Raw genomic sequence first — 16,264 nt, forward strand, 5'->3', positions numbered from 1 at the left:
TTATAATTATTTATTTCTAATAATGCTTTATGCCATGGTTATACCTTTAAAATAGTGACAGCACAAGTTTTTATGCTGCCTGAATATACAGTACTTCTAAGATTAGCATTTTGCTTGTTGGAAGTTCTAATTTCTTCTTTTATAAAGAATAATATTTTCAATAGATACCCAAACTAATTTAAAAGTAGTTCCTGGCTGAAGGGGAAAATATTATATTTGGCCAATGATGATCCAGTAAAATTATTTGTGCAAAATATGACACTGTTCTAAGAAATGTTCTTTTGAATAATATCTCAGAAAAAATGTAGGGTGACCAGATTTCCCCATTTTATAGGGACAGACCCGATATGCAGGGCTTTTTGTTATATAGACATCCATTACCCCCTCCCCTATCCTTGCTATTTGGTCACATTACAAAATCTATGTTGTATGTAATAATTTGAGGGGGAAAATACATATAGGTAGATATCAACCTCTTTCTATACTGCAGAATTTAAAGCATACATTAAAAACATCATCAGGTTTGTGTGTGGGGTGGGGTGTTGGACACTTTTGGAAAACTCTATGTCATGCATTTCAGAGCGGACATGGTAAATCTATTCATCATGAGCTGAAGACCACCACTGTGTTTGCAGAGCAAAAAGCCAGCCTTTCTTTTCTGGATAATAAATGATCACAAGCCTGGAAATGAGTCAGACTTTTCAGACTAGCCAAAGACAAACTATCTTTGATTCCAGTCTTCTTGATTCACCTGTACATATTCCATGTTATTACTCAGGTGCTAAGCAGAAGTGCTTTTTGTCTTGAAGGCTGAAAGGCCCTTTAGTTTAAATTAGGGACATTCACTGGTCTTCCCCGAGAAAGTAAAATAAATTCACTAGTGGTTACTAGTTGTAAAAAGCTGTTAAAATACACAAGTTCTGCCTCATTTCCAGTCCAATGCTGTGACTTAAGAACACTTGTTTATTGTTACACAGTATGCTGCCAGACTGTCCAGGTAGATGAAATCTGATTCCCTTTCTTATTGCTTCAAGCATTTCATTATCACTTACGGGTTGTTTCAAAGGACAAGGAAAAATATAAGACTCCTTGGAGTAAAGTAGTGACTAACTTTCAGTCACTTGCAGCTGAGAGACTTTTCTTATTTTGAGAATAAATTGACTGTGTTTGACCTTTGACTCAAGACAGCCTTACAGGTTTCTCTCACTGAGGAAATAGATTCCTTAATGATAGTGCCATCAGAGGAGAGATGAATAAAAAAGTTGTTATGTAATGAAACATAACATACATGAAATATTAAAGGCTTGATGGGGCAAGTCAGCCTGTGTCAACAATATGCTAAGAACATCTATCTAACAGAGCCAGTGCCCAAATTGCAATATTCTGGCTGCATGTTAGGTATATAGTCAGATTACTGAAGTGCAGCCCTCTTCCACTGACCTGTTGCACTGATATGAAGTGTAAATGTATTTCTAGATAAGCTGTCTGTTGGTTAGGGCTAGAACCTAGTCTGCTACTAATTGATTCCCCCTTTGTTTTTCCCAAACACTTGTGGTAATTTCTAATGAATCCCAGTATTGAAGATACACCTTTAAATTTCATCCTTGTGGTGTTCCTTTCATTAATATGAATTAAAATATGGGCAAGAACAATACAGAAAAATGAGATTGCAACTGCTTGTTTGAGTTTAAATACATTTAAATAATCGTTAAAATGTTTTGCTTCTTTAAAGGTTTTGTCACTAATCAAATGGTTGATTTGTATATAGGCAGCTGACTTTATATCTTATTTGCTGTTGAGCGGTGTTTGAAAATGTCATCCTCTAAAATGATGTTAGTTCTTTACACAGGCTAATGCAAGTGTTTTTTAGGAAGGGGAAGGAAGCCTCGCAGGCATCAGCAGTTTATTAGATCTAATTCTGTTTTAAAAGCTCTTAACACCAGTCTTTTATCACATTTGTGTCAGGGACAGAACTTATAAAAAGGCAAGCACATCTGAATAAATGACACTTAGTTTATTGTTAAAATTGTTATAGGCTAAGTCCAGACTTAACACAGTTCCAAAAAGTAATTTTGCATTTACAACTTTCTTGGCCTCTGTGTTAGAAGTTTATATAATTGTCAGCTTGTTAACAAGTTGTTAGTTAATTTTATTTATTTATTGTACTAAAGATGGGAGATTTTAAAGAGTCTGCAATTCCTAAATACCCCCATCTCTGGAAGTCCTGATTTTCATTCTGAGCCTTATTAAACACTGCTGCACCTTTCCTACTGTCCTTAGGTGTATGCCTGCTCATATGACGGCCTTCATCAGAGTATCTGAGCACCTCACAATCATTAATGAATTCCATCCCTATTATTTAGGCAAGGAACTGCAATAAGGGATAGCTGCTCTGACTTATACAAGTGAAACAGGATGTTTCTGGTTGATCTGGGAACTGAACTTAGATTTCTTGAGTCTAGAGTTGCCAGATGTTTTCAACAAAAATACCGGACACCCTTGACATTACATCACAATTTACATTACATCTTATTTAGAAAACACTGGACATTTATATTTTCTCAATTTGTTTCCCAAACAGAAAGCTCAAATACTGGACTGTCTGGTTCAAAACCGGGCACCTGGCAACCCTACATGAGTCCCAGGGTGGTGCTCTATGTGCTGTTTATGTCAATAAATCAATCCTTTGGATCCTTTTTGTCTTCAATGGAGCTTTTGTCAGGATAGGTTTCTTTGCAAATAACTATAACTTCTAATAAAGTTTTGGGGTTGATTATTCACTAGTCTCTGCCACCTGACTCTGCTTGTCCTCTGCCATCACTTTGGAGGTATAGGCAAAATACCTCAGGGTCTGCTCCTCCTTACAGATGGATGAGTCGGTCTGAATAAAATAAGAATCCTAAATCTTCATCCAAAATTCAGAGAAACTGGTGAGTGTGTGGTGGTTGTTATTTCTGGAGTGGAAGGTGCATTTGTTTTTCTTTCCTAAAAATTACTAAATGTCCTTTTTCTTTTAAGTTTCTTTTCTGCATGCCTCTACACTTCTTGGTTTGGCTGGGACAGTAGGTGGAAATACCATGCAAAAATTGCTCCTGTAATCTCTTCAGCCTTAGTGAAATCAGCACTGACAGGAAATCTCACAGGAAAGTCTTTTCTTATGAGATTTTCAGCCCAATTTCTCAACCCTAGGCTCTTTAATCAGGTATGAGAGAAAAGAAGCAAGGGATCTAAAATCTTGATCCCCTGAGCAAAGTCTGAGTAAAAACTTTTTTTCTCACAGAAACAGGGCAGGGATTGAAATGAGTTTAAGGAATCTGCGCCTAGGTGCCTCCAGAATCCAGTCACAACCATTCCAACTTGCTGAGAGGAACTGTGGACAACTGTGCACATAGCCAGTTGACTGTAACTAGCTACATGCAGTACAGAACACACTGGGTACATATGTGTGTTCTCTTTATAGAGAACCATGGAAATGGGTCTCACACCTAATCTTCCCCACTACTTTGGCCCTTCTACACAGCAGACCTGTAGCTTTTATGCCATTTCTAGTCTTAGCATATATGCTTCCGTGGGTGCAGGATTTAGGCCTAAGTGAAGTGTGGTTCACATATATTGAAAAAAGTAACATCCCCCAATCCCAGATTCAGAAATAAAGTTTCTATATTTTCTATACATTTAAAAAAAACCTGTTGAAGAAGTTCCATCCACAGCAGTTACTGCAGTTTTCCTTGCTGCATTAGCATTTACTTACTGGATCAGTCCAGGTCTCATTAACCTTAATAATCCAACTTACTCAATTTCACTAGCAGATCAAACTTTATTTTCCTTCCATACATTTATTTCCAAGCCCACTTACTCCAAGGATGTCCAGCTCTATTGAATTATCTTGTGTTAGCATTTACATTTTTTCTCCTTTTTTGGGTGTGGGGAATTATTAGTTGAGAATGACTTTTGACATTTATTGCTCTTTTTATCTTTTTGTGGGCAAGAAGCAGAAACTAAAAATATAATTTTGTTTACTTTGAACAATACAGATCTAAAGTGTTCCATTTATCTGTATTATCACCAATAATGATTACATTTAGCTGCAAGATAATACATAAAACTTTTTAGGCATATGAATTATCTATTCATGCAAGCTACCTCTCTGTATTTGAGTATAGTTTCAGAAGACTACAGAATTAGCTGGGTTAATGCTGTAAAAGAGAATGTGTGAGTACTCTTTCAAACTTTTCAACAAATTTGCTTTGGCTGATCGTGTCTCTTTGATGTTTACTGTCCATGAATGTTCACTCGTAGGAATATTCATTGAAAGAACAAATTGTAAGGATATACACTCACTATTGGAGAAAGTAGTTTATGAATTTGTAATCACAAACTCTTTTGCTAAACACCTGATATAGCAGAAATTCTCATCCAATAAATGCAAAGAAATACACAATATGACTTATACAGCAAGCAAAAATAGCACACTTTTCCAATTGCTAATACAAATACATGCACAAACCAATTGTATAATCCATTGGCTGAAATAAGTTTGTATAAAACATTTTAAAAGCATTTGTTAAATAATTCTGAACAATGACCAATTTAATAGGAAACACTTTGTATTCATAAATAATTAGTTGATTAACAAGAAAAATATTGAAATTCAGTGATTAATCTGTTTGCTGCTGGTAGTCTGTTCATTGCTATTCTGAGCTGCATATTTTGGCTTTTCTGTGGAAACAATGTCATTAAACTAAGTGCATATCCTAAAATGTAGGAGATGCCCATAGAATAGGAGATACATGTATACGATTAAAAGCATTCTGATGGAGCTGATATGATTATGTTATGTCACATATTTGTGAAAATCTTCCTATGAAGTATGAGAAATGCTGTTTTAATAAATTGATTTATATCTACATTGAAAACTCACTTTTCTTTTCAGAGATTAGCCTCTACCAAAACAGAGTGCAAAACCCTCTGAATTAAGAATACTAGCAAGTGAGGCCTGTTGTTGACTTGGCAAAGTCATTTTGTGTAGATTACACTTATAGGAAAGTTCAAGAAATTAAATGTCATTTAATAGAATTTTGTATTAATGTGTTTGCAAAAGGGAAGTAAAAGAACAGTTTTAAAATTGTAGGATTTCAATTTCAAGCATTATTCATTTTATTGAATAATTACCATACATAGTAAATTTGAATCAGAAACTCTTAAAGCTTCCATTACTTTTTTCATAACTACTTTGAATTATTTTGTGATTTGTAACAATAAAAATGTTCTTTCCACTAAAATGACAGTTGAACAGGTGACTCAATTTTATTTTGTTGGCAAATATTTTTATGAACTCTAATCATACAGTCATGACTTTTTTCCAGTGAAAAAGAAAAATAATTATTTAAATTTTTTACCCAACACATTCCAGTGTAAAAAGTAGTGCTTTTAGCTAATTTAAGTGGCAGGATCATTTATGAAAATTTGGTATCTGTAGTTAATCACAAACTGTGACTTTATATTTCACAAACAAATCCACAGACAAACGCTTCAAAATATATACTAGATATCTGAATTGGGACTGAGTCCAAAATTTGTAGTTCAGGTCTAATGCAAATTTCCATTCCAGCTCAGTTTTAAGGTTCCTTTTTTAATGTTTAGAACACATAGAGATCTTATGCATAAAGAGAAACCTATTTTTTTATAATTGTTGCAGTTGGTGTTTTTCAGTTTCTTTGTCAATAGAAGGCTATAGATTTCAAGCTTAGGCTTCCAAAAAGTGAGTTATTGTCATTTATTCCAAACTTGATTCTTTGTTAAAAGAATGAACAAATAAATACTCAGACAAAAGCACTTTTTAAAAAGTTTGTTTGCTTCACTTAAGGCAAACTGGTTGAAATATTTTAATGGCAGGTAATACAACACCAAGGAGGTGTCTCTGAGAACGTTCCTGTGCATATGCCATTGTTTCTTATGACTTGTGGTAACGTGGTCCAATCTGAGTTCCCACAGAATTATAATAATTGTTACAAAAAGAATGTATGTTTCACTGCGTGTTGCAGCAAGAACTTTGCAAGCCCCTCCACTGCTGCTGTTATGTACTTTTGTGTGTAATTATCATACAGTGATACATTTTATTAAACATTCTGTAAAAATGCTTTGTCTTTTTTTTAAACTAGCCCCACTTATCATGGAACCAACAGTCATCCCCACCATTGGACTGTCCCTAAAACCACCTGACTTCCTCCTCACATACTGGGCTCTGTAGGAGCTTTTCACTATGGTTCTATTGCATGGGAGGGCTCCAGCAATCCTAAATGAATTTCGTCCTTGGTCCCAAAGTTGATGTCTTAATGTAAGAAAATTTAAAAAGTTTCAATAGGATGGAACTTTATTCATCTGTGACTAAAGCAGGAGGTCCATGACATGTAGCAAACTTCTTTGGTTGAAAATTCAAAATTCAGAAAATGATGGAAGCATATAATCCCAGTTTTTGTCAGTGGAGATGTGGGTGTATTTCTAAATTAGATAACTTAAGTTTGATGGCTTTAGTTTCTGTTAATGTAGATGCTTCTTTGCATCTGAGAAATATCACACTTTAGCTTCATGGTCTGAAAAAAAGTAGGACTACATCTCCTACTTTATTCCTATTTCTAGTGTCACTTTCTCAATTTCACTATTATTTAACTTCTTCCCTACAAATGTAGGCCCTTGAAAAATGAAAATATTACATTAACAATACTAAATATTTCATAGTCAACAAAGGATCATTAAAATGTACATTGGAGTCCAAATTCTCTGCCGTTGTAACTCCAGTGCAGTCAAGTCAAGTTATGCCAGCAGAGCATAACCCTTGATGTTTGATCCTGATGGTAAATTGTTTCCTCTAGGAAATTAATATGTAACTGTATGTATTTTATTTTTCTTGAACACTGAAAGTAGCTGCAGGGGATTCTTCTACTACCTTTATCCACTAGGTGACAGTACAACTCTTTTACCTTTTTCTTTATTATCCATAAGTGATTGAAGCAAAAAACAAAAAAACTAATTAAACAACTTCTGAAAATATATTTTTGTCAGTTGAAAATTAATAACAATGTTGTGTGAATTGTTTATTTATAATTGTGGGTATTTTTTTATTATAATTGTTTGTTTTTAACTGAGAGACCCCTTACATTGTATCTTAATTATAGACTGATAAATAGCTATAGAAAACATAAATACTGGAAGTTCCTGAACAGAGCTCATTGTCAATAGCTCAAGGTAAAATATTCCAAATAAACTCTGAATCTTATCAACGATCTCCAAGAAGAAAGGTGAATTTTTAAAGCTACTTGTTAAATAAAATAATATGTCCAGTATAATTAATCATTTTAATAAACAGTTACACTATGAATTAGATGAATTATTTAAACTGTTTTTAAAAAAATAAAAAATAAATTTCTAATTTTCAGCATTTCCATTGTACTCTGCTACATGGCTGTTAAATTTGAGCAAAATAAAACTTGATTTGCATACTTCCAAGGCATTTTTACCTGGACAAATGCTGGAGCTAGGATAAAAGAAAAATGTATACAGAAATATTTTGGGAGTGTGATATTGTATGTTGTGAGAGAGCTGATTCTTCCAACATACATTTTATTGACACTAATCACATAGGTAAAGTTTCATGGCTAAATGTTTACAGGATCTGTCCTTTAACCACTGCCATGTACATTATAAAACATACCCTAAAAAATTAGATGCTACTTGTATTGTGTGGTTATATGATTATATAAACTTATGATTTAATAGTTAAAATAAAATTTAAGATATTTCTTAGAGCCCTGTAAAGTATTAAATCCCAAGAACTAACACTTGTGTTAGTAATTACAATGAGATTTTAGAGTGAGTTTCAAAATGATATGGGTTTGCAGAGGCTATTTTAATATATAATGCAATGCTGAAACCACTAGGAATATTCTTTGTAAATACTGCCAGATCTCTGATTTCTAGTAAAGAAAAGAACAAAACCATTCTCATAACAGACCTATTTTATTATGATAATATTGAATTATGGAAATAAATGTCTCTATAATAAAAAAACAAAAGCCATTTAAGGTATTTAAAAAAAATTCTATCTAATCCTCAAAAATGATAAAATATAATAAACAAAGGGAACATTTTACAGTAGTAAAAGATAGCATCACACATTTTTACAGAATACCTCCAAAGTGTACCATATAAAATCTCTTTTAAACATTTTATCAAAAAATAATCCCAAATTATAATCACAAATCTATATAACTCAGAAAACATAATTCTTAAAAGAAAAAGAACATTTCATTGGTGTGATTTATAAAAGCTCTTGCTAGGCTAAATTCTCCTATGATTTACACACTGTATAATCTCCAATTAGGGTACAAGGTAGGACAGAATTTGGCCCATTATGTTTACTGATTGAAGACTGTGAAACAGTTACAGATTTAAATTTATGATAGAGCATAACAAAGGTTCACTTTGTTCTTTGAGCTAGGAATTCTAGACACATTAAATGCTGTTGCATTTCAACACTTCTAGAAAAATGGTTGCGGTTCATTTTTGAGACATCAACTTCTATATACATTTACAACATACTTTATAATTCTGTTACTTGTGGCCCATTTTGACATGTAATGTGAAAGAAAAAATAAAATCCTTAATCTTCAGCAGTTTTCTCTTTAGTCTCAGTACATAGCAAAGATGAAATACACTACTTTATAAAATATAATACCTAAGTGCTTGCCTTATTTTTTTTTCAATTTATTGTAGGCATGTGCCAAAATACTGCATCCATTGTATGCACCACGTGTTATCATAAAAATTCTACCTACCTTAGACACTTTTCTTTAATATTTATCTGTTCAAAAGCTAAACAAAATACAAAGATGTCAATATTGAATTTAGCCCAAACCACAAAGTAATTACTTTGTTTTTTATTCATTAAAATGTAAGCCATTGTAACCATGATGTCTATAATTTCCCTATATTTTTTTAAAGAAAAAAATGATTGCACTGTTAACCAATTTCATTTTTCTGAGATTGATTTAGGCTTCAATATACTGACATAACCTTTATATTTAAAATTTTGTCATTTCCACTATAAATCTCTATTTTGAGATGTTTATAATTCAACTTAGCAATTTTAAAAATAAGCAAGGGTGTGAGGACTTTATCTGGCAGTGAATTTTTAGTGCACATTTGGAAAAAATAGCTCTGCTTTTTCAAGTTATGAGAAAACAAACCCAAAAGTTAGTGGTTTCACACTCGTTTTTGTCCACCTACAATAGTCTGATATTGTAAAATGACATTTTAGAAGCCATTAATTCTTTGCAATTACTGATGGCAAATAACTATTCAGTATGCTTATTGAGAAAACAATCATTGCTTTAGCAGTAATTTTCTTGTGAAGCAAAATTCTGTGAGATATTGTGCCATCGGTTTCTAAGCTGAATTTCACTGACATCAGTAGGGAGTTCTTTTTAAAAACTGATGGTACAACATGGCTCCTCATAGATTGATGCACTTTGGAGCCAATGCATATCTTACTGGTTTTTCACCAATGTAACTTCATTTACTTTAGTGAAATTCCTTTTTATACCACTTTGAGAATAGTATCAGATCAACTGTGCATATGCCTGTCAACAGAAATTAGAGTATCTCTGTTTTCAATAGCAGCCCTTCAGCTTATGTTCCACATCACAAACTGCAAAAAAGAGTGGTCCTGTAGCAGTACACACACGCATGCACGCACACACACACGCACACACACACATACAGTATTTTGAGCTTTTGTGGGCATAACCCACCTATTCAGATGAGTGGAGCAAATTGTGTATGAATTCAATAGGAATAATTTCATCAATTTAAATGAGTGTTGAATTAGGCCCTAGATTGTGATCTTGTAAATACTTACACATGCAAGCAGTCCCATTAGCTTCACATAGGGGAAATTTGCCAAGTACTTAAGTAATTGTTGGATTATGTCCTGATTCTGGGTAATGTTGTATTATTTTGTTTATTTTCTGAACTTGTATTTGTATAGTAGGTTGCACTTTCATGCAGTTGAATCAGCATGCATAGTTTTCTATAAAATGTTATTTTTTTTAAATAGATCTAATTGTTTTTTATAATTGTTATTTCTTCTTTGCTAAAAACATAGCTAGATATACTTTGATATTTACAGAAGAAAACACTCTTGTGCTGACAGAAAAAGTGAAATGTGTCACATGAACTATTAAGCGTAATACTATACTCAATTTGTGTGGGGTAGTTATAGCAACCCCATTCATCTGAGATGCATAAAGGGCTCCTATTACTGCAGTTTTTGAGAATCTTTAAGGAATGTATCCTCCCAGCACTTCAGGGAGGTAGGGAAGTGCAATGATCAGGGAGGCTAAGTGACTGGTCATGCAGCCATTCCAGAAAGTCTGTTACAGCAGAGACTCTAAAGTTATAAACTAGAGTCCTAGATACTGGACCATCTTTGTCCTCCTCATTACTCTGCTTATTATTCCTGCCAAAGGAAAAGGAAAAAAATGAGGAGGTGTGCTATAACATCTCTTTTTGTGACAAACCAGAGCTTTTTCCCCCCAGTTCAAAGCACTAGCATGAAATGTGGAAGAAGTACAAGACTATGGGGCAGAAAAAGTATTTATTTATTTTAATATATTAATTTTAAAATAGCCATCTGAAAATATTGTCTTAGGAACTCATGTGCTCTTTAAGAAGTCATATTCAGCTACATTATAGCTATACTTGCTACAAAAAGAAAAGGAAGAAAGCTTATAATTAAAAGACTATAGCTGTATAAAACTGACTTCTATACTGTTACTACTAATGGTGGCTGGAGTCAAAATGCTGAAAACAAATTCCAGTGACATGATAGCAAATGAGAAAGTGTTTAACTTCCCAGGGGGGAATATTTAAAAGATTAGATCTATATGTATATTCCAGGAATTATCCCAAGAATCCTGTGACATTTATCCCTGCTGCTTTTATATTTTTTAAAAATTGAAATGATCTCAAGGCTCAGCTTTGTGACTTTTGGCCATCAGGAGGGTTCCATTAGCAAATAAATGCCATGTACATCCTCACAGCCATAAGAATTAAATTAATGGTACTTCCACTATGTATCTTTTTTGGAGTTACTTCATTGGTCATTAGACTTAGTACTATATACCTGTTATTTTATAATTGGGGTCTCTTGTGCGTGAATCTGTTTTGCATTGTAATATGTGCACCACCTTTAACTAAAAAGCAAAGGCAATAAATTGTTGTTCAGATCCATCAATCCAAGAATGACTAGGCAAGGAAGGTCCCCCAACAGCTCAGCTGTGATATAAAAGCACACTTCATTTACAGGTGAAAAAAACGATTTGTGTCCAGGTGCAATATAAGCCCAGAAGCCAGAGAACGAAAATATTAACTGTGAGTCCAAAAACAACCACAGCATTTCATGAGGCACACAATGAAACAGCCTCAGGCTTTCTGTACACCATAATAAATAAATAAATAAATAAAATTAAATAAAAATGTTGTCAATATACAGCACTCACAGCAATGCTGCCTCAACAGGGTTTCACTTGATAGCTTTTGAATCTAAGGTCTCTTTATTCACTGGCTGCAGAAATTCTTTTCTGTCACTCCCAGAGTTGATTTTTTTAGTGTTCAGGTTATATGAATTTTGGTCAGATGAATTAACCACATTATGACAAATTTTCAGGACTTGAAACCTTTCAAGACTGAGACTGTAATCATTTCCATGTAGATGTTGTGTGTAGGTTTTGGAGTCCCCTCCCTAAATAAAAGGTATTTGCTCTTTTCCCCTCCTGCACAAGTGCCAGTTGCACATGAAAATGCAGATTTTCTGAATGCACAAATTGCAAAGTTGTGGGTACAAACATGGGGAAATACTTAGGCTACTATGTAAAAATGTTTAAATCTCCTTCATTTCAGGTTTATTGTTCTCTCAATAGTGATTTGAGCCTTCAGAAGAGGCTATTGCTTTTCTTTCAATTTCCTATGGCATAATGCCAGAAGCTGTTCTGTATAAGAGTCCAATCCTTCTATGACTGGTTTTGTAATGGAAGATTGGGCCCCAGCCACAATAGCTGTAGGGATGGAACCCACTTTTAAATTATTTGCTTTTTCATAGATGGAGATGCTATACTACAGTGTCCCAGTTGAGTGTTCTATGCATTAGCATCTCCTGCACATTGGTATTTTTACATCTAAGTTTTTATTCCATCCTTCAGCTATACTAGTCAGTGGTCAAACAAGAAATGTAATGTACCTAAATACAGAAATGGAAGGAAGGAAAAGGAAAGAGAGGAAGTACTGAAAAGGGAAAACAGTTGAGGGAGCAAATTCTAATTTCAGGGTTAAAAGAGAAAAGTGTCTGTAAGGTGTTCTCTGTTCACAGTTCTCTTTTGTAGTATAATACATCAATGTCTAATACCATAAGCTTTTTAGTTTTCAGGAAGTTTAGGAGGCATGACCACATGCTGAAAAACAGTCTCTAAAATTTTTACCTGCAGTTTTGCTTGCACTATAATTTCTTCTCTAAAACAAAGACTCGATGGCATATTAACTAAAATAGTTACAGTGAATTGCATCCCAAATGCTGCTTCTACATCCACTTTTCTCTTGTGGATAGAAATGAATTTGAAAGCAAAAATGTGGCTGAAAAATTTGCAGATTCTTTGACATTCCTATTTGAATTTGGCCCATAAGCTACTTGTGTATCAGAATTAATTACAGCTCATTAAAAAATTCTACAAAGTCATGGATGGCTGGGACTACTCCATCATACAACTCAGATGCATTGTTAGTGAAGCCCATAATGAGTGCCATAAAATAGGAAAAGCTATTTTTAAATGTTATTGCCTTATTTTCTTCTTCAGATGGTATTTATCTACCCTTATTGAGTGAAAGAAAGAGTTCTACCTAAAGGCATATTAATATGATGAGAGAGCCAGTTTTTTCCTGTTTATACAGTCATTCATTTTAAAGTATAGAATGAATCAGAATTAAACATGAAATTAATGGGAAGGAAAATATATTCTAAAATTTGTCCAGTAGAACTACAAATTCACATATCTTAGTTTAAAATATCTTTTTATGTTTAAGTTATTGTTTACAGTATCTTGCATGATAATGTATACTGATCACTTAGGTTTTCACCTGAAACATACTATTTGTTTACTAATATGCATATAGACTCAGGGGCCAGAGTTCTAAACATGCTTAGCACCCACAATTAGGATAGATTTTCAAGAGTTCAGCACCCACGAAAGAAAACTGTGGGAAATATAGACTTGTTTTTTAGGTGCTTATTTAGGTATTGCTGGGTTCTGAACTTGTCTGAAAATCTCATCCTAGCTTCTTATTTTACACCATTAGGAAATATATTTCCAAATTGCACTTGGGAAGCTACTACAGGGTTCAGGTAGTTGCTTAAAAAGCCTATCTGTTTAAAGGCCTTGAAATCAGTATGAGAAGGCAAACATCAGGACAAGCCTAGGTAATAATAGTTCATGGGAGATGGAAAGAAGGGTCTTATTGAAAAGCATTCCAATCCATTTAGTTCCTTCACAAGTCCTAATGAGATAATAACTCCAGTCAAAACTGTTTGTTATTTTCAGGAAGTGCATCTCAGGTAAATGAAGAAATTATTTGAAGAAGGATTGTAGTGGGTGGGGACTATTTGTGCTTCAGCTTGGTAAAGGCAGATAGGGATTTACTTCTGGTGTTTAGTGCCACACTAGAATTGGTTCCCATTGATGTGTCTATCTGGTCTTTATCTTAGGTGATTCATTGCTTGTGAATTGAGAAGATGGGAAACACTTAGTAATTGATACTGCTGAGACTGTAGCAGATAAAAAAGTAATACCAGAAGCCGAAGGAATCCTGGAATGTTTCTTTGGAATAAACTGATAGTAATGAACATTTGATGACTTCAGATTAAAATATCTTACTTCATAATGTTTAAAATACTTCAATTCAACGGGTTTCATCCAAGGGTCCTGGGCCCTCTGGGGGCCATGAACAGATTTCACAGAGGGGCTACCAGCCAGGCCAGCAATTAAATTTGCTGGGGCCCATGGCACAAAGCTGAAGTTCCAGCACACTGGGCTGAACTCTGGAGCCTTGAGTCCTGCCACCCCGAGCTTAATCCAAAGCCTGAGCAATTTAGTTTTGTGGGGGCCCCTGAGGCATGGTGCCCCAGGCAGTTGCCCTGTTTTCTACGGCCTAATAGGGATGTGAATAACTAGTTGACTATCTGATAAGCAAATGCTTATCAGATAGTCCACAGGCTAGTAGAATAATCGCTTCCCCCACCTCTTGCTGCCTCTATCAGAAAGAGGCAGCAAGGGGGGAGGGGAAGAAATAACAGGATACTTTAAAGCAGCAGTGCCGCCTTTAGCCTGGGGCCATACCCCCGACTCCATGCGGCGCTGCTGCTTTGAAACACTGCATGCAGCCTGGGACCAGCTGTGGCATCCCCAGGATGCACACGGTGTTTCAAAGCGGCAGCACTGCATGGAGCCCAGGATCAGCTGGGGACTCCCCCACTGACTCCTAGCTCCATGTGATGATGTTGCTTTGAAATGTTGTGGGGAAACCCAGAGTCAGGCTGCTTGTGGCGTTTCAAAGTTGCAGCCCCGCACGGAGCCCAGGGTCAGCAGGAGAGTCCCCAGCTGACTCCAGGCGGTGCTGCCACTTTGAAATGCAGTGAGGAGCTGGCTCCGTGTTCCCCACAGCACTTTTACCTTTGAAATGTAGCAACAACCCTAGAGCAGAGGCAGAGGAGCCCTATCGACTAATCAAATAGTGGATGCAAATTACATTGACTATTCAATTAGTCAATAACTTGAAATTTAATATCCCTAACCCCTAACTCTGGCCCTGGCTTTTATATGCAGAAAACCAGGGTATGTCTACACTACCCCCCTAGTTCGAACTAGGGGGGGTAATGTAGTCATACAGAGTTGAAAATGAAGCCCGGGAATTGAATTTCCCGGGCTTCATTTGCATAAAACCGGCCGGCGCCATTTTTAAATGTCGGCTAGGTCGGACCCTGTGCCGCGCGGCTACATGCGGCACGGACTAGCTAGTTCGGATTAGGCTTCCTATCCGAACTAGCTGTACGCCTCTGAACTAGCTAGTACACGCGGCACGGGGTCCGACCTAGCCGGCATTTAAAAATGGCACCGGCCGGATTTATGCAAATGAAGCCCGGGAAATTCAAATCCCGGACTTCATTTGCAACTCCGTATGACTACATTACCCCCTAGTTCGAACTAGGGGGGTAGTGTAGACATACCCCCAGTTATTGTGGCACAGGTAGGCTGTGGAGTTTTTGTAGTATGTTAGGGGGTGGGTAGACTCAGAAAAAAGGTTGAGAATCCTTGCTTTAAACTTATTTAAATCAACGTTATTCTATTGTGCTGAACTTCCAAACATCCTAAAAAATGTAGTGGAGAGCTGCTCAAGTCCTTTGTATTGGAAGAACTATCCCACCCTCAACCCCAGGTCCTACCCCTGCTCCATCCCTTCCTGTCAAACACCCACCCCTCCATCCTGCCTCTTCTCCCCTTCCCTCTCTACATGCCTCATCCTGGCTCCTCCCCCTCCCTTCTGGGGCTTCCTGAACTCTGCGAATCAGCTGTTTGCAGCACTCCAGAATCATTGGGAGGGTGGAAGAGGAGTTGGTCAGTGGGGTCACCAGTGGGTGAGAGGCAGAGAGGGGTGGGGTGGGGAGAAAGGAGAACTTAGTTGCTCAGACAAAGGGGAGCTCCAAAGCACACATGGAGTTGGCACCTATGGTAGAGAGAGATAAATACATGCACTAAAATGTATAGTTCTTGTAAAGAAAGAATGAAAATCACCTAGGAAATACAGATATATTTTTTTAGCAACGAAGTTACAAAACTCTACGATTCCCTACATAGGTGGCCACCCCCAACTTGTTCTAATGGAGCCTGTAATGCATATATTTCTATTGGGGGAAAGCAGCTGGGGTTCAGTGAGTACAAAGTACTTGACCCTTTGTACTAGTTCCCAGCTCTTTTTAGCATATGCATAAATAAAAAGAAAAGACTTTGTGTCCCACAGGCAATTAGGGCCAAATATTTGCCCTTGACTTAAATGGTGGCCACATGCACTCACCTGAGGGCATTCTGTAATTTGGCCCTTAGGAAGTATCTTTCATGCAAGGATACTTCCTAAGGACCAAATTACAGATACTTGTAAAAACATC

General features: G+C 35.9%; 1 protein-coding gene across 2 annotated transcripts in view; it reads left to right on the forward strand.

Annotated features, from left to right (window-relative positions):
- SLC25A21 (solute carrier family 25 member 21) overlaps positions 1–16,264 on the forward strand; it is a 385,337-nt gene that overhangs the window by 151,023 nt on the left and 218,050 nt on the right. The gene's annotated exons all lie outside the window — the stretch shown is intronic.

The sequence above is a fragment of the Pelodiscus sinensis genome, chromosome 5, assembly GCF_052426305.1.
Source record: "Pelodiscus sinensis isolate ZL-2025 chromosome 5, ASM5242630v1, whole genome shotgun sequence".
In the NCBI taxonomy this organism is placed as follows: domain Eukaryota; kingdom Metazoa; phylum Chordata; order Testudines; family Trionychidae; genus Pelodiscus; species Pelodiscus sinensis.